This window comes from Haematobia irritans, chromosome 4 (genome assembly GCF_050003625.1).
Source record: "Haematobia irritans isolate KBUSLIRL chromosome 4, ASM5000362v1, whole genome shotgun sequence".
NCBI classification, from domain to species: domain Eukaryota; kingdom Metazoa; phylum Arthropoda; class Insecta; order Diptera; family Muscidae; genus Haematobia; species Haematobia irritans.
The window spans coordinates 206,360,285-206,376,602 of NC_134400.1; the positions used below are offsets into that span (position 1 = coordinate 206,360,285).

Sequence of the window (16,318 nt, forward strand, 5' to 3'; positions counted from 1 at the left end):
AACTGCGACCTAGACTTTGATTACAAAAATGTGTTCACGGTCAGACCGACCGATATATATATATATATATATATATATATATATATATATATATATATATATATATATATATATATATATATATATATATATATATATATATATATATATATATATATATATATATATATATATATATATATATATATATATAGTAAATATTTATGTCGTTATAATCTTGCTATCAATCAAACTAGCATGGGATATAGCAAAAACGAAAAAAAAACAAAATTTTGACCATAGGTTTTTGAAAATTTCGCTTTCATATAGCCTAGTGTCTTCCTATGTGTATTTAACTTCATCTTCTGACCTTTCGTTTAAGACATAATATGCATAGCTCCCAAGCAAAATAGTGTTATCCAAAAGTAAAATTTCCGTTCGCGACATAAAATTGTCTTTGATAATGTGTTTGAGTGTATTCCTTTATTCAATTTTTTTAATGTATGTCAATGCTACTTCTCATTTGGGTGACAGCATGCTATGAATGAAAGTAACTAAAAGTTATTCAAAAACTTTGGATGTAAAGTAGTGATGACACTTTTCAAACTTGTTACTACAACCAAATGCACTTTGGACTATAAAATTTTTTTTCAAAAAGTTCGAACCTTTTTCACAAAAAGTACGAAACTTTTTCATAAAAAGTAGGAAATTGTTTCATTAAAAGTACGTAATAATTTTATAAAAAGTATGAAAAATTGTCGTAAAAGGTACGAAACAATTTCATAAAAAGAACGAAATTTTTTCATAAAAACTATGAAACTTTTTCATAAAAAGTACGAAGTTGTGTCTTACAAACTACGAAAAATTTGTAAGAACTTTTCTTCGTAAAAAGAACGAAATATTTCGTACTTTTAATGAAAAGTGTCTTTGGTTATCTGTTATCGTAATTTGTCGTTCGTTTCGTTCGTTTTTTACATGGTTATTGAGGATATATACTAACATACCCAAATATCAAGCGCATCGGAGAAACTAACTCATCCAAGAGACTTCGGAAGTCAAATCCGAATAATACCTTCGAAGGCTCCGATTGATACTGCGAAGTGAGTTAAATGCGAAGAACAAGATAGAGGCTATCAATAACATCGCGATACCTGTAATGCAATAGAGTTTCGGCGTCATCGAGTGGAATGAGTATGCACTGGGGAATATAGACAGAAAGACTCGTAAATATCTCACAATAAATGGCATGCACCATCCTAAGGCCGATATACATCGCCTCTATGTGCCGAGAAGACTTGGAGGACGTGGTCTAATTGACCTAACTACATCATGGAAATCATCAATTGTCCAACTGGGCAACTACATAAAGGAACGTAAGGACGCCTATATGTGTTTTGTTGAGAAACACGAGAATATTAAGGCAAAGAATTCGGTCACGAATACACGTAATGACTTATGTAGAAAATACGGATCTGAGGGCCGATTAATTAAAGAGGCAATGATAAGTGAGAAATTAAAGACGTACAAAGAGAAACCCTTACATGGGCAATTTTTCACCAATATTGATACGAGGCAATTCTATGACAAAGGTCAAACTTTCAGCTGGCTACGAAAATCAGGTCTCAAAGGGGAAACAGAGAGTCTAATAGTCGCGGCGCAAGACCAGGCCTTAAATACAAGATACCACCAGAAGAATATTTTAGGGCAAATAGTAGACTCGAAATGTCGTTTATGTCATCAGTACGAGGAGCACATTAGCCACATTATATCGGGATGCCCTATCCTAGCGGCAAAACAATATCTGGAACGACACAATAAGGTAGCAACATACGTGCATTGGCAACTCTTGAAGAAAACCAATATAGATGTTGCAATGAAATGGTACGAGCATCAACCAAGAGATGTCGTGGAGAAGGATGGTATCACGATCATGTGGGATTTCCCAATAATAACAGATCGCACAATCAATGCAAATAGACCAGACATTGTGTACCATAATAGAAACACCAAGGAATGTTTCCTTATAGATATAGCTGTACCTGATGATTCGAATATAGCCATAAAAGAAGCAGAGAAACAGGGTAAATACAGAGACCTCGAGATAGAGATAAACAGAATGTGGAAGGCGAGAACAGCGGTCATCCCAGTGGTAGTGGGGGCATTGGGCTCAGTCACAAGGAGATATCTCGAGCATCTTGGCCGACTACCATGCTACACGAATCCCGATGAAGTACAGAAGACTGCAATACTGGGTACAGCTCACGTAATAAGGAGATTCTTAGACATAAGATGATGTATGCCAATAATGGGACCATAGGTTGTTTGATACAACCCGGGCCATTATTTAATTACCAGTTAGATTTTAATCGTTATAACTGACTGTGATAGAGAGAAATAATAATAATAATAATAATAATAATAATAATAATAATAATAATAATAATAATAATAATAATAATAATAATAATAATAATAATAATAATAATAATAATAATAATAATAATAATAATAATAATAATAATAATAATAATAATAATAATAATAATAATAATAATAATAATAATAATAATAATAATAATAATAATAATAATAATAATAATAATAATAATAATAATAATAATAATAATAATAATAATAATAATAATAATAATAATAATAATAATAATAATAATAATAATAATAATAATAATAATAATAATAATAATAATAATAATAATAATAATAATAATAATAATAATAATAATAATAATAATAATAATAATAATAATAATAATAATAATAATAATAATAATAATAATAATAATAATAATAATAATAATAATAATAATAATAATAATAATAATAATAATAATAATAATAATAATAATAATAATAATAATAATAATAATAATAATAATAATAATAATAATAATAATAATAATAATAATAATAATAATAATAATAATAATAATAATAATAATAATAATAATAATAATAATAATAATAATAATAATAATAATAATAATAATAATAATAATAATAATAATAATAATAATAATAATAATAATAATAATAATAATAATAATAATAATAATAATAATAATAATAATAATAATAATAATAATAATAATAATAATAATAATAATAATAATAATAATAATAATAATAATAATAATAATAATAATAATAATAATAATAATATAATAATAATAATAATAATAATAATAATAATAATAATAATAATAATAATAATAATAATAATAATAATAATAATAATAATAATAATAATAATAATAATAATAATAATAATAATAATAATAATAATAATAATAATAATAATAATAATAATAATAATAATAATAATAATAATAATAATAATAATAATAATAATAATAATAATAATAATAATAATAATAATAATAATAATAATAATAATAATAATAATAATAATAATAATAATAATAATAATAATAATAATAATATAATAATAATAATAATAATAATAATAATAATAATAATAATAATAATAATAATAATAATAATAATAATAATAATAATAATAATAATAATAATAATAATAATAATAATAATAATAATAATAATAATAATAATAATAATAATAATAATAATAATAATAATAATAATAATAATAATAATAATAATAATAATAATAATAATAATAATAATAATAATATAATAATAATAATAATAATAATAATAATAATAATAATAATAATAATAATAATAATAATAATAATAATAATAATAATATAATAATAATAATAATAATAATAATAATAATAATATATAATAATAATAATAATAATAATAATAATAATAATAATAATAATAATAATAATAATAATAATAATAATAATAATAATAATAATAATAATAATAATAATAATAATAATAATAATAATAATAATAATAATAATAATAATAATAATAATAATAATAATAATAATAATAATAATAATAATAATAATAATAATAATAATAATAATAATAATAATAATAATAATAATAATAATAATAATAATAATAATAATAATAATAATAATAATAATAATAATAATAATAATAATAATAATAATAATAATAATAATAATAATAATAATAATAATAATAATAATAATAATAATAATAATAATAATAATAATAATAATAATAATAATAATAATAATAATAATAATAATAATAATAATAATAATAATAATAATAATAATAATAATAATAATAATAATAATAATAATAATAATAATAATAATAATAATAATAATAATAATAATAATAATAATAATAATAATAATAATAATAATAATAATAATAATAATAATAATAATAATAATAATAATAATAATAATAATAATAATAATAATAATAATAATAATAATAATAATAATAATAATAATAATAATAATAATAATAATAATAATAATAATAATAATAATAATAATAATAATAATAATAATAATAATAATAATAATAATAATAATAATAATAATAATAATAATAATAATAATAATAATAATAATAATAATAATAATAATAATAATAATAATAATAATAATAATAATAATAATAATAATAATAATAATAATAATAATAATAATAATAATAATAATAATAATAATAATAATAATAATAATAATAATAATAATAATAATAATAATAATAATAATAATAATAATAATAATAATAATAATAATAATAATAATAATAATAATAATAATAATAATAATAATAATAATAATAATAATAATAATAATAATAATAATAATAATAATAATAATAATAATAATAATAATAATAATAATAATAATAATAATAATAATAATAATAATAATAATAATAATAATAATAATAATAATAATAATAATAATAATAATAATAATAATAATAATAATAATAATAATAATAATAATAATAATAATAATAATAATAATAATAATAATAATTATTTCCCTGCTCGCAGGGAAAAAATTTGGCTGCGATGAAGAGGTGATCGCCGAAACTGAGGCCTATTTTGAGGCAAAACCGAAGGAGTACTACCCAAATGGTATCAAAAATTGGAAGGTCGTTTTAATCGTTGTAACGCTCTTATGTTGAATAATAAAAACGAATTTTGACAAAAAAAATGTGTTTTTCTTTGTTAGACCGGGGACTTATCAGCCAACCTGTTACTAACATTACAAACTTCAATCGGATGAAACTTCCAGTGTTGCCAGGTAATTTTTGATTCTTCCCCCCAAATCTTAAGAAAAAACCCCTAAATGGGTCTAGACTTTTTTCAAAAACTCCCAAAAATTTTAAGTATGTAAATAATACAAAATTTCGATAAAAATCCTGTAGTGATACACTTAAAAAATTAAATTTAACACAAATATATAAACTGAAAGAAGATTTTTTTTAAGGAACAACATTTTAGACAAACTATTTTTTTTTTTATTCTAAAAAATTTCTTTTGAAGTAACTAAAAATCATTACACCACTTGTCACAAATTCCGGTTCGATTCCTGCTTCGACCGAACACCAAAAAGTTTTTCAGCGGTGGATTACCCCAATGCTGATAACATTTCTGAGGGTTTCAAAGTTTCTCTATACACAAAAAAATTCTGTTTCAATCACGAAATTAATTGATCAAATTAATTTTTAATTGAAATGTCTTCAGAAATGATAGTATCAATTAAAAAAATTAATTGAAGGTCAATTAAATAATTAATGGATTCAATTAAAAAATTAATTGATACTATTAATTTTCGTGATTGATTTTTGTTTCAATTAAAAAATTTGTTGATTCAATTAAATTTTTAATTGAATATTTTTTAAAATTCAATTGCCCCCAACCTGGCAACACTGAAAACTTCCTCTTCTAAGATGTTCCGTAAGACATCATCTTTGAAGATGGGTTTATATGGGGATTATACCTAAAAGTAAAACGAAAGGTCCGATATGACCTATTTGCAATACCGTACAACCTATATCACTTATGCCAAGTTTCAAGTCAATGGCTTGTCTGGTTCGGAATTTAGAGTGATTTCAACAAAGGTGAAATCACTAACTAACTTGGCCGGTAAAGTGCAGTTGCTCCATAATGCGCTTTACAGATTATCAGTTATTCCGGACGACAGTGCTCGCGTCGAACATATCCCTCATATTGTGCACATTATAAGTTAAGTCCGAAGGCATAATCGATACTGCTGCATGTTTAAGGGATCGATAACACATTTACCGATTATTTAGTCATCGCCGACAAGTCGTATCGATCCGACACACTATAAGATTCTTTACAAACACCGACATTCTGTCCGGAATAACTGATAGTCTGTAAAGCGCATAAGGTGTGTACTTACCTCAATTGTTCCTAGGAAATCATCCATTTTGAAAATTTCCCTACTCATGATCTAGCAGTGGTGAATGCACGAAAATCTCATTTTCAATGAAGATGGCAAACCGGAAATTTCTTATGTGTTTTAAAAACTCATAAACAACTACTACAACAGCACTTCCGAATATTGAGGTTCTCGTGAAAGAATGTAGTTTTTCTACTCGTACAGAGTGTCCAGACATAATTGATGAAGTAAGTAGAAGTGATTGTGCCAATATTGGTGAAGCACAACTCAAGCACTGAATGTACGCATTTGTGAGTAATTTAGTTTTAATTGCCAACCAGAAAATATTCATATTTCGAATCCCATTACAATGTAAACAGATTTGCATATAAAAAAGTCCGAGAAAAATTTAATAGAGGCCTTATTTTGTGTACTTGATGATAAAAAATGTTCGATACATTTTTGGTTTCAATAACGAATGTCATTGATCCAATTATTTTTTAATTTAAATTGAGTCAAACATGTAATTTGTAATATCACGACGCCAATTAAATAATTAAATATAATTGATCCAGATGAAAATGTTTTTGATATTTTTTAACGTTTTTTTGTTCTTTCTTTTTTTTTGTTAGAGTTATTTCTTTCAGACTAAATACAGTTCTTTGATACAGACATGACAACTCCCAACAAAAACTCCTATTACCAGGTATGAGTACAAGTATGCCTGCGCCAAATTGGTAACAACTTCCTCGTACATATATCAGTAGTAAACTTTTACACTGGCATAACATTGGAGGAAAGTACTTCCCTGCAAGCATACCAGCAGTCGAAAAATAAGTACTTCTTCGCAATCATACCAGCTCTCCAAAAATAATATCTTTACCATAAAGGTACCCAAAAAGTGCGAACTCACCCCTGTTGTTTTGTAATCCAACACACTATACCACGCTCCACGATATGGATATATTCAATGATGTTATTTCGTAATATAAATTATGTACTATACAACTTTAGAAAATAAAGGTATATTTTATTGGAAATTTTTTTCTGAAATGTAATTTGGCATTACTTATCGCTACTATTAACGGTGCCCACTGTAGAGCCGAACCAGGACCTCAAGATATGATTTTGATTACCGGTATTATTAGAACGAATCACTTTTTGCCTACACAGGTAAGTTATTATTTTTAAATCCCAGGTAATACTGCAAGTAGTAACTTTTTGATTACCGGTATTACTGAAAGAATCACTAGTACTTACCCAGTTTTTGCTGGGCTGATATCATAAACAAAGATTTATTTTACATTAACCCTTAAATGCATAAGGTCACCTCCTAAAGAGCATCTGCATACACAGAAAAAAAAGTGTCTCGTAAAATTAAGAAGATTTTTACAATAATTTATTACAAGAATTTTCCAGAATTTTAGTTCATTTTTCGTATCTTGAACGAAAATTAACTACTCGAAAGGAAATTTTACAAATTCTAAGTAGCAATCGTTTAGTTCATGGCCTACAAAATACGATGGAAATTTCCTTAAAAAATTTCTTAACTGGTAGTTAAAAATTCGTTTGTCATGCTATAAAACTACTTGTGAAATGTAAAGTATTTTCTAAATAATAAGTGCAATTTACTATAAGATTTTTTTGTATGAGAAAATATTTTTTTTACGAAAAATGAACTTGAAAGTGGATAGCAATTTCTTACTGACTATTCCTATAGTTAATAATTGTTGGTAAAAAATTACACAATGAAATATTTTTAGTTCACATGTAATTAAATTTATAGACATTTTCGTCAAAAATGGTAGATAACATTTCATGAAAATTTTGCAAATTTTAAGTTAAACGTTTCATCGCTCATAAACTGGTGTGCCTTTACGAATATTATTCTTAGAGTAAATTGTCAGCAGATGCGATGAACTAATGAATAGTACAGAGATCTTTATCGAAATAGTGGAATGTGATTAATGTAAAGATGATGTTACTTGAGTTTTGTTGTGTATACATGAGCGTGGGGTTGTTTTTATTTTTGTTCATTTAGTGGCTTGTGTGTGTGTGTTTGTTATTCGTTGATGGTTTTTGGCTGGATGAGGTGTTGTTTTCAATAAAGGCACATGTGTTTTTGTTGTTGTAGGGATGTTTTGGCTTTGCTTGGTTTTGTTTGGCATGCTTCAGTTGTATTGTTGGCGTTGGCGTGGGCTGTTGCATCTTTTAAGTAGGTATGCAACAAGGGAATATAAAGGCATGGAATATTTTGGATTTTTGAGTCATATATTGGTGTTTGTTTATTAAACCTTTTAAATGAAAGTTATTAATATTTTATCGGTAGTTTAGAAAACAAGTTATTAAGAATATTTAGGAAAATATGTTGAAATTGAAAGTGTATTGAAATTTTTATTATTCTATGTAAAAAAATTAATATTCAATTCCAGATGAATTTGGAAAATTTTTGTTATATCTCAGCGTATAGTTTACTCATAAATTGGTAAGTATTTTTTTAATATGGCTTTCTTTTGAAAAGAATATTTTTTATGTATGTTATTATTTGTTAATTATTTTTTTTTTTTTGGAAACCAGTTTAATGTTTTTCTTTCTTGTAAAAGCGATATTTAATTTCAGAGCAACTCCAGACGGATTAAAACAAATTTAAAAAGGTAGAGAATTGGTAAGTTTTCTTTTAAAAATTGGCTTTCTTTCAACTAGAATATTTACGTTTTTATGACCTTTTTATCATCAAAATTACAGGTTTTTAATACCTTATTTTAGTATTTCTTTAATTAATTTTTTTGGAAACTAATGTAATATTTTTAATGTAAAAATAAATATTTAATTTCAGAATAACCCCTTAAAATTTGGACAAATTTTTAGTACTCCTTTGCCTGTAATTTAATAGTGAATTGGTAAGTTTTCTTTAACTTTCTTTTAACCCTGGACAGCCATCCTTATTTTTTGTACATTAACGTCATCCTTCGTCATTTTGACTACGGCTGATTTCAAGACGATATAATTTTCATCGTGAGCGAAAAAGTGAACCAAACTTGAATTTATTTTCTTATTCAATTTGGTTTTAAGTAGTATAAAACAAAAATTCATAAAACGGTCGAATTAGTATAACTTAAATTTACCATTTCCCAATAGACTAAAATGCATTTTAAATCGAAAATGAAATTACGTGTCGTCATTTTGATGACTGTATAGGAATGCATATTATTATTTTTTTCATTAGATTTTTTGAAAAGTCATTTAATAATTTTATTTAATATTTAATTTCAGAGTAACCCAAATAAATTTGGACAACTTTTTATATTTCCCCTCAGCGTACAATTTAATAGAGAATTGGTAAGTTTTATATTAAAACTTTGGCTTTCTTTCAACTAGAATATTATTATATCTTTCACATCGATAACAACACAGTTTTATGAGTTTATTTAGAATACTTCATTATTTCTCTAATTGTTTCAGGTACAAATTTTATGAGATACGTTTTCCAAAGAAAAGTTGAATTCCTTACACCATTTGATAAAATGCCCCAAATATGGTAAGTTACAAGCTAAAATGAAGAATTAAAAATTATATTTCATTACATGGTATTAATTTTTAACAATTTTCATTATTGTTTCCATTTTTTCCAGCAAGATATGTGAAAAAATTACCTACGATGAATAAAAAAAGGATAAGTCAAAATGTCCAAACAGCGGGTTCAAATGAACTACTCTCTTTTCCATGTGGTCGTAATTTTTATTCACAAAAAACATTGTATTAAGAACTTTCATCATAAGTTTTTATAATAAAGTACTTTTGCTTAAAGATAGTTTAATTTTAATGTATGAAAATTCTCATAATAGTAAAACGGTTTGTTGTTCCTTTAATTATTTAATTTCTCTATACTGTGGAATGATTGATTTAAAAATAGTCTAGTCGTCGACATTTTAAAGAGACTGTTAACCAATTTTTATTATCGGGTTTCCCACAAAATAAGCAAGTAAACCAAAATAATACTGACTTTTTAACTTGGTAGGTGTATATAAATCTTATGGTGTTGTAAAAATGAACTAAACTACAATGTTATAGATGAACTAAAATTTAAGAAAATTATAAACTAGACAAGTTGAAAAAAATCTTAAGGGCTAAATCATGGTCAATATTACTACAGTTTAGTTCATTTTGCAATGGAAAAGGGTTCACTGTTTTTTCAGTGTACCACTTAAAAAAAAAAAAAAAAAAAAAAAAATTATGTCTCTTTTTTCAAAAATTAAATTGAATAAAACTACTTTTTTATTTACAAATAAACAATTTGATTTTAGTAGAGAATATAGATATATTTACACTACACAGCTTTTTTAGCAACATAGTTTCATCTCTGGTATATATTATTTAACTTCCAATTTGTAGTTTTTTTATACCCTTCACCACTACTGTGGTACAGGGTATAATAAGTTTGTGCATTTGTATGTAACGCCAAGAAGGAGTAATCATAGACCAACCTTTTAGTATACGGATCGGCTTAGAATTAAATTCTGAGTCGATTTAGCGATGTCCGTCTATCTGTCCGTCTGTCTGTCTGTCTGTCTGTTGATGTATTTTTGTGTGCAAAGTACAGCTCGCAGTTTTAGTCCGATTGTCCTAAAATTTGGTATAGGGTCCTGTTTCGGCTCAAAGACGATCACTATTGATTTTGGAAAAAATCGGTTCAGATTTAGATATAGCTGCCATATATATTTTTCACCGATCTGGTCATAATTGGCATGTATATCAACCGATCTTCCTCAAATTCCGTACATCCGAATTTTTTATGAGTCTCGAAAAACTTGCAAAATATCAGCACAATCGGTTCAGATTTAGATATAGCTCCCATATATAGCTTTCGCCCGATTTACACTCATTTGCTCACAGAGGCCAATTTTTTGCTCCGATTTAGTTGAAATTTTGCATAGGGAGTAGAATTAGCGTTGTAACTATGCGTGTCAAATTTGGTTGAAATCGGTTCAGATTTAGATATAGCTCCCATATATATGTTTTCTGATTTCGACAAAAATGGTCAAAATACCAACATTTTCCTTGTAAAATCGCCACTGCTTAGTCGAAAAGTTGTAAAAATGACTCTAATTTTCCTAAACTTCTAATACATATATATCGAGCGATAAATCATAAATAAAATTTTTCGAAGTTTCCTTAAAATTGCTTCAGATTTAAACGTTTCCCATATTTTTTTACTAACATTGTGTTCCACCCTAGTGCATTAGCCGACTTAAATTTTGAGTCTATAGATTTTGTAGAAGTCTATCAAATTCTGTCCAGATCGAGTGATATTTAAATGTATGTATTTAGGACAAACCTTTATATATAGCCCCCAACACATTTGACGGATGTGATATGGTATCGAAAATTTAGATCTACAAAGTGGTGCAGGGTATAATATAGTCGGCCCCGCCCGACTTTAGACTTTCCTTACTGATTTAATTTTTGATCCAACCATATCACATTTTTTTCGAAAAAATATTAATGTCTTTTTTGAAAAATTAAATTAAATTAAACTAAGTATTTATTTACAAATAAACATTTTGATTTTAGTAGACAATAGAGATATATTAACACTACACAGCTTTTTTTTACCAACATTAGTTCCATCTCTGGTAAATTTTATTTAACTTTCAATTTGTAGTTTTTTGAATTTTTGATCAAAATTTGATTTTTATATATGACTGTAGCTTACTCAGAAGTTCAACAAATTTTCCGCAAAAGCATATTTTTGTAAATAGCGCAACAAACTTAATTTAATAGAATTCGGTCGAAAATTTAAGACGTAAGAATCTTTTCTGGTAGTATCTTAAAGATACAGCGCGCATTTAAGGGTTAAAGGACACACGCAGAGAAGGAATATGATCACCTCAACCATGTTTCAAGAGCAAAATGTTATTTTTGAATGGTGACCATGTAAAATGTTTGTCGCAACCATGTTATTTTCTCGGAGATTATGTGTCTGATTTCGGCAAGCATATTATTTTTGGCGAGAAAAGAACATTTTTGCCATAAACATGTTACATGGTCACCATCCAAAAATAACATTTTGCTCTTGAAACATGGTTGAGGTGATCATATTCATTCTCTGCGTGCACATTTGCAAATAACGAAACCCTCGACCCTTTCTACACAAAGCGGTCGTGCTAACCACTACCACTACGGTGCCTTCTATGCCTTACAATAGAAGGCCTCACAATAAAACGACTTCACACATAACTCCACTGGTGATGATTTTTTGTCTACTACAGTAGAACTGTCGAAAAATGTCTAAAATGTGAAAACCAGTTGAAGTAAATAAGTTTGCAATACAATGACTTATGAATATTTTAGCCACCAGAAAATCTATTATTTTTCCAATATCTCAACTAATTGATAATATCTCTAAAGCTGAACCTTTTTTGCTAGGTACAAACAAAATAATCTTTCCTATTTTAATTTAAAAGTATACCCATAAAAAATTATAATCATTAAATTTGTATTGACTCTCAACTAATTGATAATATCTCTAAAGCTGAACCTTTTTTTGCTAGGTACAAACAAAATAATCTTTCCTATTTTAATTTAAAAGTATACCCATAAAAAATTATAATCATTAAATTTGTATTGACTTTTGAATTGGAAGCAATTACGGTACCAAATAACGGAATTGAATGTGCGAAAAGTATTATTTGCCATAGTTTAAATAAAACAAGTAAGGAAAGTCTAAACTCGGGCGGGGCCGACTATATTATACCCTGCACCACTTTGTAGATCTAAATTTTCGATACCATATCACATCTGTCAAATGTGTTGGGGGCTATATATAAAGGTTTGTCCCAAATACATACATTTAAATATCACTCGATCTGGACAGAATTTGATAGACTTCTACAAAATATATAGACTCAAAATTTAAGTCGGCTAATGCACTAAGGTGGAACACAATGTTAGTAAAAAAAAATATGATCCGGTTGCAACTTAGTACGTGGTGTTAGTATATGGTCTCTAACAACCATGCAAAAATTGGTCCATATCGGCTCGTAATTATATGTAGCCTCCATATATACCGATCCCCAGATTTGACCTCCGGAGCCTCTTGAGGGAGCAAAATTCATCCGATCCTATTGAAATTTGGTACATTTCGCTAGTGTATGGCCGATAACAGCCATACCAAAATACGTCCGTACCGATCTATATTATATATATCTCCCAAATAAACCGATTCCCAATCAGAGAAAAATCACGGTTGCCACTCGAACCAAAAAAAATCTACCAAAATTTTATTTCTTTAGAAAATTTTGTCAACATTTTATGTCTTTAGGAAATTTTGTCAAAATATAATTTCTATACAAAATTTTGTCAAAAATCTACTTCTATAGAAAATTTTGTCAAAATTTTATTTCTATAGAAAAATTTGTCAGAATTTTATTTCTGTAGAAAATCCATGAAACATTTCATTGTTGGAGAGGAATATTTTGCAAAATCTTCCAAAACATCAAGAATTCTACCAATCTACCAAACAGCAAAAAATCTGCCATTTTTGGTAGACTCGGGTTCATAATTGTATTTAACCCCCATTTATAATTACCGCACAAAAGTTCATATCGGTTCGTAATTATTTCTTCCCTATATACCGGTCAAGAAGTGAATATATTCGTATTTAATCGACCTTTCTTTTGTCTATTTAGTATATATCCCGCATGGACTAAGTTACAATTTAGAAGATGATGTTAAGAAGTTTTAAGATGCCTTGCCATCGGCCACAACCCAAGTAATTTAATAGTGTATTACCGTCTTTAGTAGAAGTTTCTACGCAATTCATGGTGGACGGTACATAAGATTCGGCCTGGCCGAACTTACGGCCGTATATACTTGTCTTTTATTAACACAGCAAAAAAAAAAAAAAAACGTCGCCAAAAAAGTAGTGAAAATGTTCTTTTTGGATCCAGAAGGTACAAAATTGACGCAGAAGCAATGAATTTAACATGGGCTTGTCATAGGATGGATGTCCACGATTTCGTTAGCCGTTGCACTGAATTTGCATCACTTCTTAAGGTGTGATCCGAAATCAGTGTTTTGGATGTGTATTGGAAAATTTTATGATATTTTGCCAAATAATAAATTGTTATGATTTTTATACCCTCCATCATAGGATGGGGGTATATTAACTTTGTCATTCCGTTTGTAACACATCGAAATATTGCTCTAAGACCCCATAAAGTATATATATTCTAGGTCCTGGTGAAATTCTGAGTCGATCTAAGCATGTCCGTCCGTCCGTCCGTCCGTCCGTCCGTCCGCCTGTTGAAATCACGCTAACTTCCGAACGAAACAAGCTATCGATTTGAAACTTGGCACAAGTATTTGTTATCGATGTAGGTCGGATGGTATTGAAAATGGGCCATATCGGTCCACTTTTACGTATAGCCCCCATATAAAGGGACCCTCAGATTTGGCTTGTGGAGCCTCTAAGAGAAGCATATTTCATCCGATCCGGCTGAAATTTGGTACATGGTGTTGGTAGATGGTCTCTAAGAATCACGCAAAAATTGGTCCACATCGGTCCATAATTATATATAGCCCCCATATAAACCGATCCCCAGATTTGGCTTGTGGAGCCTCTAAGAGAAGCATATTTCATCCGATCCGGCTGAAATTTGGTACATGGTGTTGGTAGATGGTCTCTAACAATCATGCAAAAATTGGTCCACATCGGTCCATAATTATATATAGCCCCCATATAAACCGATCCCCAGATTTGGCTTGCGGAGCCTCAAAGAGAAGCAAATTTCATCCGATCCGGCTGAAATTTGGTACATGATGTTGGTATATGGTCTCTAACAACCATGCAAAAATTGGTCCACATCGGTCCATAATTATATATGGACCCCATATAAACCCATCTCCAGATTTGGCTTGCGAAGCCTCAAAGAGAAGCAAATTGCATCCGCTCCGGCTGAAATTTGGTACATGGTATTGGTATATGGTCTCTAACAACTGTGCAAAAATTGGTTCACATCGGTTTATAATTATATATAGCGCCCATATAAACCGATCCCCAGATTTGGGTTGCGGAGCCTCAAAGAGAAGCAAATTTCATCCGATCCGCCTGAAATTTGGTACATGATATTGTTATATGGTCTCTAATAACCATGCAAATATTGGTCCACATCGGTTCATAATTATATATAGCCCCCATATAAGCCGATCCCCAGATTTGGCTTGCGAAGTTTCCAAGAGAAGCAAATTTCATCCAATCCGGTTGTAATTTTGAACATGGTGTTAGTATATGATCTTTAACAACCGTGCCAGAATTGGTCCATACCGGTCCATAATTATATATAGCCCCCATATAAAACGTTCTCCAGATTTGACCTCCGGATCCTCTTGGAGGAGTAAAATTCATCCGATCCGGTTCAAATTAGGAACGTGGTGTTAGTATATGGTCGCTAACAACCATACAACAATTGGTCCAATCACTCAAAAATTGGTCCATATGGGTTCATAATCATGGTTGCCACTAGAGCCAAAAATAATCTACCAAAATTTTATTTATATAGAAAATTTTGTCAAAATTTTATTTCTATAGAAAATTTTGTCAAAACTTTATTTCTAGAGAAAATTTTGTTAAAATTTTATTCGGTTCATAATAAAATTTTCATCATTGTCAAAATTTTATTTCTATAGAAAATTTTGTTCAAATTTTATTCGGTTCATAATCATGGTTGCCACTCGAGCCAAAAATAATCTACCAAGATTTTATTTCTATAGAATATTGTGACAAAAGTCTATTTCTATAGAAAATTTTGTTAAAATTTTATTTCTGTAGAAATTTTTATCAAAATTTTCTTTCTGTAGAAAATTTTGTCAAAATTTTATGTCTACTTTGTCAAACTGAATTATATACGTATTGGATCGATTTTTTTTTATTTAATATATACCACGTATGGACTTACATACAATTTAGAAGATGGTGTTAGGAGGTTTTAAGATACCTTGCCATCGGCAAGCGTTACCGCAACTTA

The 16,318-nt window shown here is 27.2% G+C and overlaps 2 long non-coding RNA genes across 2 annotated transcripts in view; both read left to right on the plus strand.

The window, feature by feature from the left end:
• The window catches only part of LOC142235035 (uncharacterized), a 73,317-nt gene extending 65,966 nt beyond the window's left edge, over positions 1-7,351 (plus strand). Inside the window, exon 2 of the long non-coding RNA XR_012721776.1 lies at positions 6,926-7,351. This is a non-coding gene — a long non-coding RNA (uncharacterized LOC142235035). The remainder of the gene's footprint in view (positions 1-6,925) is intronic.
• Positions 7,352-8,895: 1,544 nt separating this feature from the next.
• Positions 8,896-9,635, plus strand: LOC142233779 (uncharacterized). Its single transcript, XR_012721486.1, has 3 exons — positions 8,896-8,958; positions 9,130-9,193; positions 9,567-9,635. It is a non-coding gene; the product is annotated as an uncharacterized LOC142233779 (long non-coding RNA).
• Positions 9,636-16,318: the final 6,683 nt, after the last annotated feature.